This window comes from Sander vitreus, chromosome 24, assembly GCF_031162955.1.
Source record: "Sander vitreus isolate 19-12246 chromosome 24, sanVit1, whole genome shotgun sequence".
Lineage (NCBI taxonomy): Eukaryota > Metazoa > Chordata > Actinopteri > Perciformes > Percidae > Sander > Sander vitreus.
In genome coordinates this window covers 5,986,143-5,999,401 of record NC_135878.1, presented here as the reverse complement: position 1 = coordinate 5,999,401, position 13,259 = coordinate 5,986,143, and positions in this window count along the sequence as shown.

Here is a 13,259-nt window from a genome sequence, read left to right as displayed (position 1 = left end):
TACTCAGGTAAAGGTTTTTGTGCTATAACAAGACAAAAGAAAATCCAAATGAGCTCGATTTATGACTCATGCAAACATCTGTACATTGGCACTGCTTCCTTAACTATTTATTTTGGTTCAAAATAATTCATCCATTTCTTAGGGGCGATAAGCTGGTTTGCAAATGTAAAAACACACAAAAATGTTAAGTTAATGTTAGAGCTCAATCAATTGCTGACCAACACTCACATTCTGTCACATATTTTTCCAAAAACTAATTAAAATACATCAATGACATTTTTCTTTATGACCATGACCATGCATCAATCCCAAATACACCGTCCTGCTGCCAAAAACACTCACCAGCACCTAGTGGGTATTCATTTGCAGCAGAAATTAGGCCTCCACAAATACACTATTTACTCTTGTTTGAATAATATTTGATACAAACTACAGTGGCCAGCTGTTTTAAGAATTTACTGAGATTTAAAAATAAATAAATTGAAGTATTTATTTGTAAAAGCTATTTAGAAAGCTTAACATCTTCAGTAGCGACCAATATGCTTGCATATTGCTGCAGACAAGGTAGGGAAGTCAAAAAGCATTGAGAAATGAGCCAACACTGTTTGTTTTGGTCTGGCCATGGGATTTGTTGACCATAACAAACAAATATAGAATATTCCCAGCGTTATCTTTTGAGTTTATTTTTTCCATATAACTGACACCAGACTTCAAATAGTATTTCAATGAAGTTGAATTAGTGCCTTAGTTTGGCAGAAGGGAGCTCTCTCCTCTGAATATGTGACTTACACTGACAGACAGGTGGATAGTTTTTAACAACAGTGTGCAACTTTGTGTCAGTAGAATAACGTGAGATAACTCAAGCAGCAGCCTCCTCACAAGGCATTTTTCACACGCAGCTTGTTTATAAATCACACAAACGTCTTAGCATATGTTACACGATTGAATTTGCAAGGCTGATGTTCTACACATCCATTTTCCTTATTAAAAGTAATGAGGACTTATAGAGAGTGCTAACATGGGAGCAAACGGTGTGTCTTGTGTACTGAGTTGCTTATTAATAATGGGGCATTGTTCTGGATTGCACTCGGCAACAGAGACGCTGGCTGAGCCGTATATACCACAGTCAGCCAGTCGTGAGTGTCCTAATGGTGCTGTGTGTGATACATGACACGAGAGTGGGCAGCAATTTACACTTTAGACTTTTTTATGCCTTTGGATGGTTTTACATCACGTCCGGGTGTGAGGCGCCAGTTAGCACATTTACAACTATTATCCCCTTCATCTCAATAAAAGTTTCAATTACAGGACAGAGATTGGATCAGGTAAATGGCCCGTGGTGGTGAAATACTGTATGCTCACATTCTGAGAAGAAAAAAGAGACAGATAGGGCGAAAGAAAGGGAGAGGTGATTCACGTGCAATGAGGCTGCAATCATGACTGAAAGTTGGATTTTGTTCATTAGGAAGATGTCTACAGGCAATGATGTGCACATGCATGCACAAACATACCCGTTGTGTATACCCTGCGACACAAGTGTGTTTAAGCTGTTAATGAAAGTTGTGTAAATGATGTGGAACAGAAGTACTTATGATGCAAAAGAAATATCTGATAGATTTGAGGCAATTAAGGATTGTGTGATATATTGCATGGTGTAAATAGGCTCAGGCAGATTCATATTCAGTAAAAGCCAACAATAAAACTCAATAGCTTTGACAAATAGCACTGTTGTAGTACAGCCATACATGGCCAACATAAATCCCCGGGATAGGACTTTAAATCTTAAAGGTGCTCTAAGCGATGTTGGGTGATGTCATTTCTTGTTGACGTTTGAAGCATTGTCAAACAAAACGGAGGCTAGCTCACCCCTCCCTCCTCCTCATCCCGTCCCCTCCCCCTCCCTTCTACGCACTAACCCGCCAACCCCCACCCTCAAATCCTTCTTGTCGGTTATTGGCTGGAACACTGTTTGTTATGTTTCGTGATGCAGGTTGGCGCAGTTAGGCGCAGTTTGTTTTTGTTGCCGTTTGTGGAGCCTGGGCTGTCTACAGAGACCGCGTTTTTTTAACAGTGTGTTCAGGGGACAGGCAGCTCGCGGATAGCAAGAAAATGTTTGCTCTATGTGACAAAAAATGTTGTAGCCTAAAAAACATGTGACATCGCTTAGAGCACCTTTAAAAAAAGGAAAGATATTGTAGGCCCATGGAAAGCTTTTAAGTGGAGCTGACACAGTAAGGCTGAAAATCTGTATAGGCTGTATGGCATCCCAACAAGGAAGTCTCCCTTACTTTCACCTTTTGCGGGAAAGCCCCAGTGTAGGAGCAGTTAGAGAAAGTAAACAAGCAAATGATGCTGACAATTCCATAGTCATCCAGTTAAAATGTTGTAATCACCAGAATATTTAATATGTACTTAAATTATCTAATGGTGATTGCAGGATCAAACGTCCAACTGTTGCCCACTACAAACAGAATTTATTAGAAACACTTAAAATAAGAACATGAAACATTCATGAAATAGAGCAGAAATGCATTACCTTTTCAAAACAGCCACAGAATCAGCCAATTGTTTCACACCTAAGGTGAGAAATATATACTCTACATCAAATAACTAACCCAATATTTGATAAAAATGTCATCACAATCTTATTATTTTCATCATAACGTACGGAGAAGCTTCCCCTCTCTAACTGACATCTATGACCAGGTATGAGGTATTAGGTCCAAAATAAAGAAGACCCAGGGAGAGGGGTAATATCCATAGACTATTAAATGAATTTTCCAGATTGAAGTTGGTAATTATGAAAATAAAACTTGGACATTCTGAGATTAAAGTGGTACATGTATTAGAAGATGTTTTTTTCTCAAATATATGTCTAAAAAATGTATAACTTCATAATCCTAGAGAATATTCCATTTTCTTTCTTGTAAATTTCTGAGTTTTTTTGTACATGTCTGTCTTTAATTCCAGAAAATACAATATTTATTTACATCCCCAATTCTGCATTTCTGTGAAAAATACATCACACTGAGCAAATAAAATTATTGTTTGTCATGGAGTCTCTAATGTCTGTGGAGGATAATGAATAAAAACATCCCTCAGATCAAGACTCAAATAGAATGTGAAGTGCTGCAATTTGGGTAAATCACAAGTACTCAGGCCAACAACGATTCCATTTTTTTTGAGTTTTCTCTACCGGGATTGACATAATTGACAGCATCTCTCACACACATTTTTTCAGGACCAATAATGTACAGTACAGTACATACTTCATGTGTTTCAGATATGGCCTTATAGAGGTTACACTGGCTGTGTAATGTTCATACATATGAGATCATCCACTCTAGTTTCTTGTTTATACATTCATTTTGGTAAAGCATTTGGAGATAAGTGGTTAATATTCTCAATTTTGACTGAAAGTTTCAGATTAGCAGTTGAAAGAATCAAGGTTTTGCTTTAGATATTTGCAGACCCACAGCAGGGATGATAACATTCCCGTCCGTCACTTGAGAATATTTCTATGAGGGTCAGAAGGTTTAAATAGCAACGTACCCAATAACACAAATATTGTCTATGCAGTTTCTCTCCATTAGAATTTCCATTTTACCTTCACACATGCACTCCAGTGCTTAAATCAGGTATGACAAATCTCTTTATCCCTGCTGCTGTCTTTACAAACATAATCTCTAATTCAAGGAGGAAGTCATTCATAATACTGGCCAAGGTTATTAAAATGAGCGCATCTGTGAAGAATGTTCCTCTTGTTTCAGGGCACTAAAAGCATAGCACTATACTTTAGTGGATATTTCAGCTTATGCACTAATGTGAAGTTTAAGTCTGATCACATCCTTCATCACTGCAGGCACACATCGCATTGTATTATCTCTTACATAGTAACATTTCCTTTTTTTGAGACATACGCAAAGTTGTTATTAATTTAGGCACACACATCTCACAAATCTAGGGTTAACGCCTAGACACAACCAGATTAGTTGTCCTAGCAGAATCATTGTTTCTGCTTGTATTCTTTTGTAACTCCCTCATAGAGCAGAGCCTTAACCCGCCAAATCTAACATAAAAACTATTTACTATAAATGTACTGATGGGTCTTTATTGAATAAGAGTAACTGGTTTCATGCACACGTTGCAAAAGTTAGAAGCCCAGTGGGTCTTATATCCTGCAGCTGCACCCCTGTAAAATTATCTAGGACACCAACTGCTCTTGATCATTTCTCTAGCATCCTTGATGACAGTCATCCTTCTCTATCATTTAATATCATTGTAACCTGATTTTGCCATGAAGATAAATCATTCATTATTCACTTCCGTGCTTTAATAAACACGGTCATACTGTACGCATCCTCTTAACCTCCGCCAGTCATCAGGGTCTTACTGAATAAGTACGAATAGATAAAGGACTCATGATCATTGGCTACACACTCAATCTCACGAGGATAGCTAAAATCCACACACTCCAGTGTTTCCAATAATCCCCAGCAAACTCTGTCACTCATCTGTGGCCTGTTAAGCAAGGCAGTTCTCAGCTCAAACAGTGTATCTATTCACCAAGTGCACATGTCTTTACTTGACACTGACCCTGGTAGTGTGACTTTTGACTTCTGTAATCTAAGGCAAACACCCTCCCCCTTCTAACTCCCTGAGGCGATATGGAGACACTGGTTGTGCAGTCCCAGCTTTACTGTCCGTCAGCGTGTAGCAGGTCCCGAGATCCTCAGTCAAGACAAGGATCTAGACCGTAATGAGCAGACAGTGGCCCCGCGTTAACACTGAAGCTAATGGATTTCTACAGTTCAGGAGCACGGCGGCGTCCCAGTGGTCTTAATTCAAACAGGGATTAGCAACAGGAGAGGGAGTGGTGTATGACGAAAGGGAGCAGATGAGGCTAATCAGGGTGGTAGAAAAGACGGTGTTGTAGTTGGATAGTGGGAAAGTAGGAAGTTGGTCTTACTGGAAAGTTTTCATCTTATTTAGTGAGACAAACGGGTAGAAATAATGAGTTAAACCTCAATATGCATAGCTAACTAAACCGTGCATATGCTTCCATACAGTTACATACAATTATGCTCAATCATATGCAATCATATCTCATGGTGTCCAGTCACCAGATTCTAAATCAGTTGAACGTTTATGAGATATTTTGGCAGGACGTGTCAAAGTTACAGTCTCCAGTAGAGCTGTTTTTTCATCTCATTTGTCACACAGTTTGTACATGAAACATTCTTGCATCATGCAACTGGTCATTGTATTTTTCACTTCCATCGCCAATAATCAGACCAGCATAAACTCGCCATAGTAAATGGTACATGGTGTACGATTGTGCCAACTGACATATTGCCCCAGCTGAAATTAACTTATTTATAGTTTGTCTTATTAACACTCATCACCAACAAGAAGTGTTGCTGATGCACTTGCCACACAACCTGCTACGTTTGCTGCTTCATGTGCAATGTGTACCCAATTAAATTGGGTTTCCTCACCCCCTACAACCATGTAATATGCAGGCTCTACTTTCCCAGAAAGAGTGCTGAAACAATTCTCCTGCAAATATGAATGTGCTTTTAGTCAAATTGTAGTTTTAAACAAATGTGTTAATCATGTTTTCTCCATTAAATACAACACTGAATATTAACAATGTATCATGGTCTTAGGTATGCCAAGAGGACTGCCACAGCTGTCTCTTACCCCGACTGTCGCTGTGTGCTTATGGTCTTTTTGTGTGCCCATTAATACCTAATTTACATGTCTCTTTCTTTTATTTTTAAGACTGAAGGCGAGCAAATCCTGAGAGTAATTCAGCCAATAATATTGTCGCTGCCGGGTCGATCACAGGCAAAAAAGATAGTTAAATCACAAGTCTTATTACTGTGTTCTCAAGTCTGACTAGCTAACAGCGGGAGAGTTGAGAGGGAACTCCTCACTGATAAGTCTGTGTCTGACACTCATCCATGTGGAACAATTTGCTTCCTGTATGCTATATTTACTCCCACAATCACGCGCTGCGCTAAAACATGTATCTGAAACACAGACCTAAATGAGGTAGATGAAACAGGGAGTGGGATGGGGAAAGCTGCAGCAATCGTGTCCATTCAGTCACTGATAAAATTATTCAGCATGAATTGTTGATGTGTTGGATAATTGCACGTTTCCATGGTTACGGTCCCAATGAATATGGCCTGCTCTCAGAGTGGAGACGGGAGAGACGGGAGACGGCGGTGGTGAGATTAAAACAGCCGAGAACATGGGGAACTTGCACAGCTGGCTCAGTGACGGATGCTATCGTGGGGCTGCTGCTCCAGAATAGAAGCATTAGCAACTGCACAGAAGTGCTACTGTGAGTCTGAACCTTATTTCCTCTTTCCACACTGCGATGTGCTCCACATGCTGGTATGATGGCTACCCCCGCAAAACATGCTATACTGTAAAAAAACGTGGGAGGACGACTTCAGTACAGTACGTACAAGCAGATGGAAGTGTTGGGGCTCATGTCAATATATAAAAGAGTTTAACTTGATTATGCTGATTGTTCTGCTTTTTATGTCTTCTTTTATCATTCTCCTCCTGTAATATTTCAAACTCAACTGCTGACTAAAAGTGCTGAAAATGTCAGTAGCTTGCTGTGCACAAAGCTATAGCGAACAAACAAAAAGCAGTCTGTCTTAACCTCAGTGACAAATGCCGCACATCTTCTGTAGCTGCTTCACAATGAAAGCCTCTGTGATTTGCCAGTGAAAGGGTTTTAACGTGAACCAAGATCAGAAAGAATGGGTTGCTTTGCACACAGAAAATACAGTCCCAGTACAGCCATGGGAGAGCATTTAGTTCTGATAGGTTAAAAAAAAAACATCTTTCAAAAGTATCCCAAAGATAGACCGTTAAAGCAGGTAAATCCTGCTTCAAAGTATGCAAAGTCAAAGTAAACAACTTACTGAAATTTTGCCAGGTGTAAATTATGACAATCTGTACTGAATGTGTATCACAGTAGACATTTAGTGGCAGACACCTTAGAACACTGCTGTCAATTTAAAATGTGAAACCATGTTAGTATCTACTAAATTGTAGGATTTGTTTTTCTTCCTGTAATCATTTTAAATATCTATTTTTACCACCTGCCTCTGAGGTTCAGCACCTATATAAGCATATTGAAACAGAACATCTTGATTATTAATAATAATAATAATAATAATAATAATAAATTGAGTTTGTATAGCGCTTTTCATGGACTCAAAGTCGCTTTACAGGGCAGGGTACAAAACAAAACAAAGCAGAACAAAAAAGATTCAGGCACAGATGAAAAGGGAGGGGGGCGTGAGGTTACGGATAGGCAGAGGTGAAGAGATGGGTCTTGAGGCGGGACTGGAAGATGATGAGGGACTCAGAGGTGCGGATCTCTTGGGAGAGGGAGTTCCAGAGCCTGGGAGCTGCCCTGGAGAAGGCTCTGTCCCCAAAACTGCGGAGGTTGGACTGGTGGAAGGAGAGGAGACTGGCTGAGGTGGATCTGAGGGACCGTGAGGGTTGGTAGGGGGAGAGGAGGTCAATGAGGTATGAGGGGGCCAGATGGTGGAGGGCTTTGTAGGTGAGGACCAGGATTTTGTAGGTGATCTGGTGGGAGATGGGAAGCCAGTGGAGTTGTTTTAGGACTGGAGTGATGTGGTGCCAGGATTTGGTGCGGGTGATGAGTCGGGCGGCTGCGTTCTTGACCAGTTGTCGGTTGATGTAGGTAGAGCTGATGCCAAGGAGAAATGAGTTGCAGTAGTCCAGTCGGGAGGAGATGAAGGTGTGAATGAGTCTTTCAGCAGCGGGGGGTGTGAGAGAGGGTCTGATTTTGGCGATGTTGCGGAGGTGAAATAAGGAGGTTTTAATGACATGTCGGATGTGGGGCTCAAGGGAGAGGGTGGATGAGAGTGGGGAGTCAAAGATCATGCCAAGGTTGCGGGCCTGGGGAGATGGGGAGACAATGGTGCTGTCGATGGTGAGAGTGCGGTTATTGATTTTGTGGATTTGGAGCCTATGAGGAGGAATTCTGTTTTATCGCTGTTGAGTTTGAGGAAGTTGTGCTAAATCCAGGTTTTAATAGTTGACAGACAGGAGTTGATGTGGGAGAGGGGAGGGTGTGGGGGGATTTGGTGCTGAGGTAGATCTGGGTGTCATCGGCGTAACATAATCATTGCATTATAGGCCAATGGTGTCAATGTTCTTCTTCTAATGACAATGTACAGCCAGTGTTGCCAACTTGGCAACGTTCTCCCTAGATTTAGGGACTTTTAGGACCCTCTTAGCGCCATTATTTCTAAAAGGTGACTTCAGACCATGAGGGGAAAAGTGAAATATTATCATATTGTAATTGATTTCCATTAATTTCCATGCATGCTACTCAAAGTAATCACAGTCCAACAGCACGGGATCCCTCCCTCTTGCGCCGTGCAGCCGGCACAGACACTAAGCTTGCGTATGACATCATCGAGCGACTTTTGCAGCTTGTTCTAGCTACTTTCATTGGAAAAGAGTTGGCAACACTGTGTAGAGCAGACTATGGCATAGGGATGTAGGCCAAGTCTTCCTTTTTCAACTCAAAAAAACATTATTTTTGGCTGCAAACTGTACTTCATAAATCATGAACTTTCACCTTACCTGCAATGCAAAGTAGACGTGGGCAGAATGGAGGTACACTTGCATTTCTGTACAAAACAATGGCGTCTACATGCCATGTAAGTTAGTTAAGGTTTGTTTGCTTCTGCTGAGACATGAACAGTTGCAGTCATTAATTCCCAGTAGGTAATTAGCATTTTGCTGCATCATGCAATTTAACATGATAAATACAGCCAACAAGCCGGCAAAATGCTGATCTATCATCATGATCTACTCTCCTTGTTTATTCTGTACTTTTTTGGATCGATATATTATTTATATGTAACTATTATAACAAGTGCTGTCAAACGATTCAAATATTTAATCGCGATTAATCTCAATGTCATGTTAACTCGCAAGTAATGGCAATTAATCGCACATTTTTATCTATTCTAAATGTCCCTTTATTTTTTCTCATTTAATGCTCATCAACATGATACAACGATACTTTTAAAACGGTGCCTAAACCGAAAGATTTATTTATAGATTTATTTATAGATTTATTTATTTATATATATATATATATATATATATATATATATATATATATATATATATATATATATATATAAAAATGAGCACCTTGTTCAATTGTTTTCTGTTCTGTATGTTCAAAAATATAAAACAATAAAAAGTTGATCTAAAAAAAAAAAGGAGCACAAAACGGTGAAAACAACCACTGGATGGGAAAAGGGTATTTTACAATTACTTTGAATGCACCATGAGGCTGGTGAGGCATCATGACTGTGTTTTTCAGGCAACGGCAGCTACAGTCTGGTGTTAGAAGCTTCTCCAGTGAAATACAGTCACACTTTACACCGTTTAGCTGTCAGCATTTTAACCGTGTTTAATCCAGCTGCTAGCTAACGGTAGGCTAACGTTAGCTCCTGCTAAGTGTAGTGTTGACTAGGATCCCGTGCGGCAATGTTTCATTTCCCTCTAACGTCCGTTTTCGGAGCATCAGAGAGAAGCGCAGGCATTTACGTGGCACCTAAATAAGGCACCGAAATCTGCGTTGCTATTCGGTCTGGTAGATAACGGCACAAGTCTCGGACCCCGTTCAAAACGGCGATTTTTGCCAAAAAGCAACTAGTTTACTATTCTTTGGCCGGCTCGCAAGCCCAAACAAGTGTGTGCAGTGTGCCTGTTGTTTTGTTTCCAGTCTAGCTAGAGCCGGTGTGGTGTTGTAATTTTTCTAACGTTACTAGTTGTTGCAACAGCATGTGAAAAAAACTACAAAGTTTGCTGAGCCAAAAAGAACGTTAATCTCGCGATAAAAAAATTGACGCCGTTAAAATGGGTTTGCGTTAATGCTGTTAATAACGCGTTTATCTGACAGCACTAATTATAACCCACATTGATTTCCCCAGATTTGTCCTACAATCACCTTACACAGGACTAAAAGTGCCCATATTATGAAAAAAATATTTTTTCTGGGATTTGGGGTGTTATTTTGTGTCTCTGGTGCTTACACATGCATACAAACTTGGAAAAAAAAAAGCATCCATGCTGTTTTGAGTGAGATACGGTTTCTGAATGTGTCCTGCCTTCAGTCTCCGGGTGAGCTGTTCAAAATCGGCAGGGCTTTTTACGTCACTAGCCGAAACGAGGTGGCTAACCGTAGCATGCTAGCGCTAGCATGCTAGCTCGTTCTGAATGACAAAACACTGCTACAACATATACTAGTTCACCATAATCTACAAAATAACTACTTACATGTCTCTCTATTCTGCAGGTATTCCACGCAAAGTTGGAAGCGTGCCCTCGTTTAGAAGAAGTCTCCCAGCTAATTCTGCCTTATACTACTAAAGTTGTAGAAACAAACAGCTAGCTAGATGATGTGATCTTACCTAGCTACTATGCATGTGCGACTGCCAACAAAGATGTTACAACAGTGAGAGGTCTCACTCTGTAGCTAAAACAGAGACCTGAACACAGGGTGAAAATAGGAGCTGCAGCAATGTGCAGTACAACAAAGATATAGTGTTTTTTGAAAATGAAACCATGTAAACCTATTCTGGTACAACCTCAAAATACAATTATGATCCTGAAAATGAGCATAATATCGCTACTTTAAATTCAACTGTAGAAATAAATAGACATTTCTTTATTTATTTTTTGTTGGTTGGCTGACTGTTTATCCGAGTTAAATGCAAAACTTTTGGTTTATTGTACTCTGCCAAATGGGTAATTGGAAGACTTTTGTAACAGACGCCAATGACATTACAGTGCTGGATTTATCCATTTTCCACCCATGTTTAGTCACGAAAGGGTGTCCAAGACAGAAATCAGTGCCAGCACATCAGACTCAAAACATTTGAAATGTTGTTAAAAGGACAGAATGGAACATGGTTTATTAAATAGAAAAGAATGGTCCAGAATGGAAAGAGCAGCAAGATCACTCTCTGAAATAGCTAGTTAGTTCCAAATGCATCACTAGATCCTCCATTTGACTGAGGTGGTAAATTAAGGGGCAAGGCCCATTTTCCTCAGTGGGAGCCTTAACAGGAATTCTCTCATGCGTGGAACTGAGCAGCCTGATGGGTTTTCAGCCTCATACTGTCAAAGCATTGTAGAGGGGAAGGGAGGCTGAGGAGGTCGTCCCTTTGTTTTATGCAATGCAAATTAAACAGACGAGATGAACATATGCACCGGAAAACTGACCCTCTGTCAGAATAAAAGGTAGGTGTTTATGTGTGTTTGTGAATGCATGAGTGTTATTGGACGTTTCCAGGTGAGTTAAAGGTGCAGTAGGTAAGACTTATAAAACTAACTTTCTTTCATATTTGCTGAAACTGACCCTATGTTCGAGTAGAAATACATGAAGCAGGTAATTAAAAAAACAAACAATTTGGCTCCTCTACAGCCTGTAGAGCGATTTGCAAAAATCCACCGCTTCCTGTTCAGATGCTCCAATCAGAGCCTGGGGGGGTGTCTAACTGCGTGTCAATCACTGCTAATGCATACGCATTCATTCTCCCTTGTGGGGGAAGGGGCTTAGGAGACCGTTTTGGGCTTTAGCAGAAAGGGGGGAGGGACTGAGAAGTTGTTGATGTTCAAATTCTTTGGCTAAGTCCTGGATCTTTGCAATCCTACCTACAGCACCTTTAAGGTGAAATGGTTCACAAGGTAAAGGCAAAGGTTTTCACTAAAGCAGATAATCACCAATTCCATTAATTGATTTTGGAGTAGGAGAGGGAGGAACAATATATCTGAAGCCAGTTTTTCTAATCTATAGAGTAGCAATGACCATAATGCAATTTAGTCAGGACCCCACATAATAAACATCCTGTTTGCATGGGCCAATATCCATCGTAACAGTCTACAAAAGTTACTCCCAGAGGTTTTAAGTCATTTTATAATGCTCCACGAATCTAATAATGAGGGGAAGAAAACTCTCATAAAATCTGATTGTGTTTCTCTTATGAGTTCCATTGGCGGTGAATTTATCCAACAGCTGGGACCCGTTGAATATAACCTGCAAGGACTCATTTGTGTTGAATATCAATTCAATGCTCAAATGCATTTCTGAAAGTAGGGGCAATTACCAGGCTAATTATCAGGACCGTGGAGAACATTCTAATCAGGAGAAAAAGCTTAAGTTAAATAGTGTTGTCAACATTGGCTGAGAGAGAGGAAAATGTCTTTGACTGTTGCAACCAGGACTTGACTTTTGTTGGAAACTTGTGAAAGTGATTAAGTTAGTTTAGAAATACTATGGTTTGGTATGATAAATGGTATGGTTAAATATGTTGGTCATATTTACCTTCCAAAACTATATACATTTTACATAATAACCCTGTCTCCTAAAAAATTACGTTCCCATACAACAAAACCGCATTTTCAATTATGTTACGAGGGAAATGTAATCTCCAGCGACTGGCGCACGTTGTGAAATGGTAGCTGTTTAAAAACCCTGTTGATGTTGTGAATTTACACAAAACTACTGTACATGAGGCCCAGTTCTAGACTGCTTTCAATCGGAGGGCAGTAAGAAATGTTCTTTAAATTTAAACCCACTTTGTTCGTGGGACCACATTTTCAGAAAGCTAAGGGCCTGGGGGCCGGACATTTCCCTGAGTGTTATTCTCATTATATATGTACACTTGTACACTATGTGACACCACATAATTGGCGTTAGTGTGACAGGTGGAGGCGTGTGGGGCATTGCCTCGTTGGTTAGGATTAGGCAACAAAAGCACTTGGTAATGTTTAGGCAAAGCAACTACTTTAAGTTTAGACAACAAAATTACTTGGTTAGGTTTAGAAAAGGATAATGTTTGGATTAAAATAATTAGGGCTGATATGTTTAAGTAATTTAAGTTACGTAAATTTAAGTACGTGACGCAGGTTAAGTATGTTACATAAACAAGTCAACGTTGACTTTTGGTTTCATAGCAACATGAACAGCGTCCTCCTGCGTGGAAGTCCTGTTTGTTTGACCCATTTACAACAGAAAGAAAGAAATATAAAGTTGGTGTACACTAAGACACTTTTTCTTAACAGTTTTCTGTTACTTTTCCAATATTCAATGACGTGGATCTCTGCATGTAGTTTCCTGGAGCAAATGTAACAGCACCCACCATCTCTCATTATCTGTGTGGATTTATTTT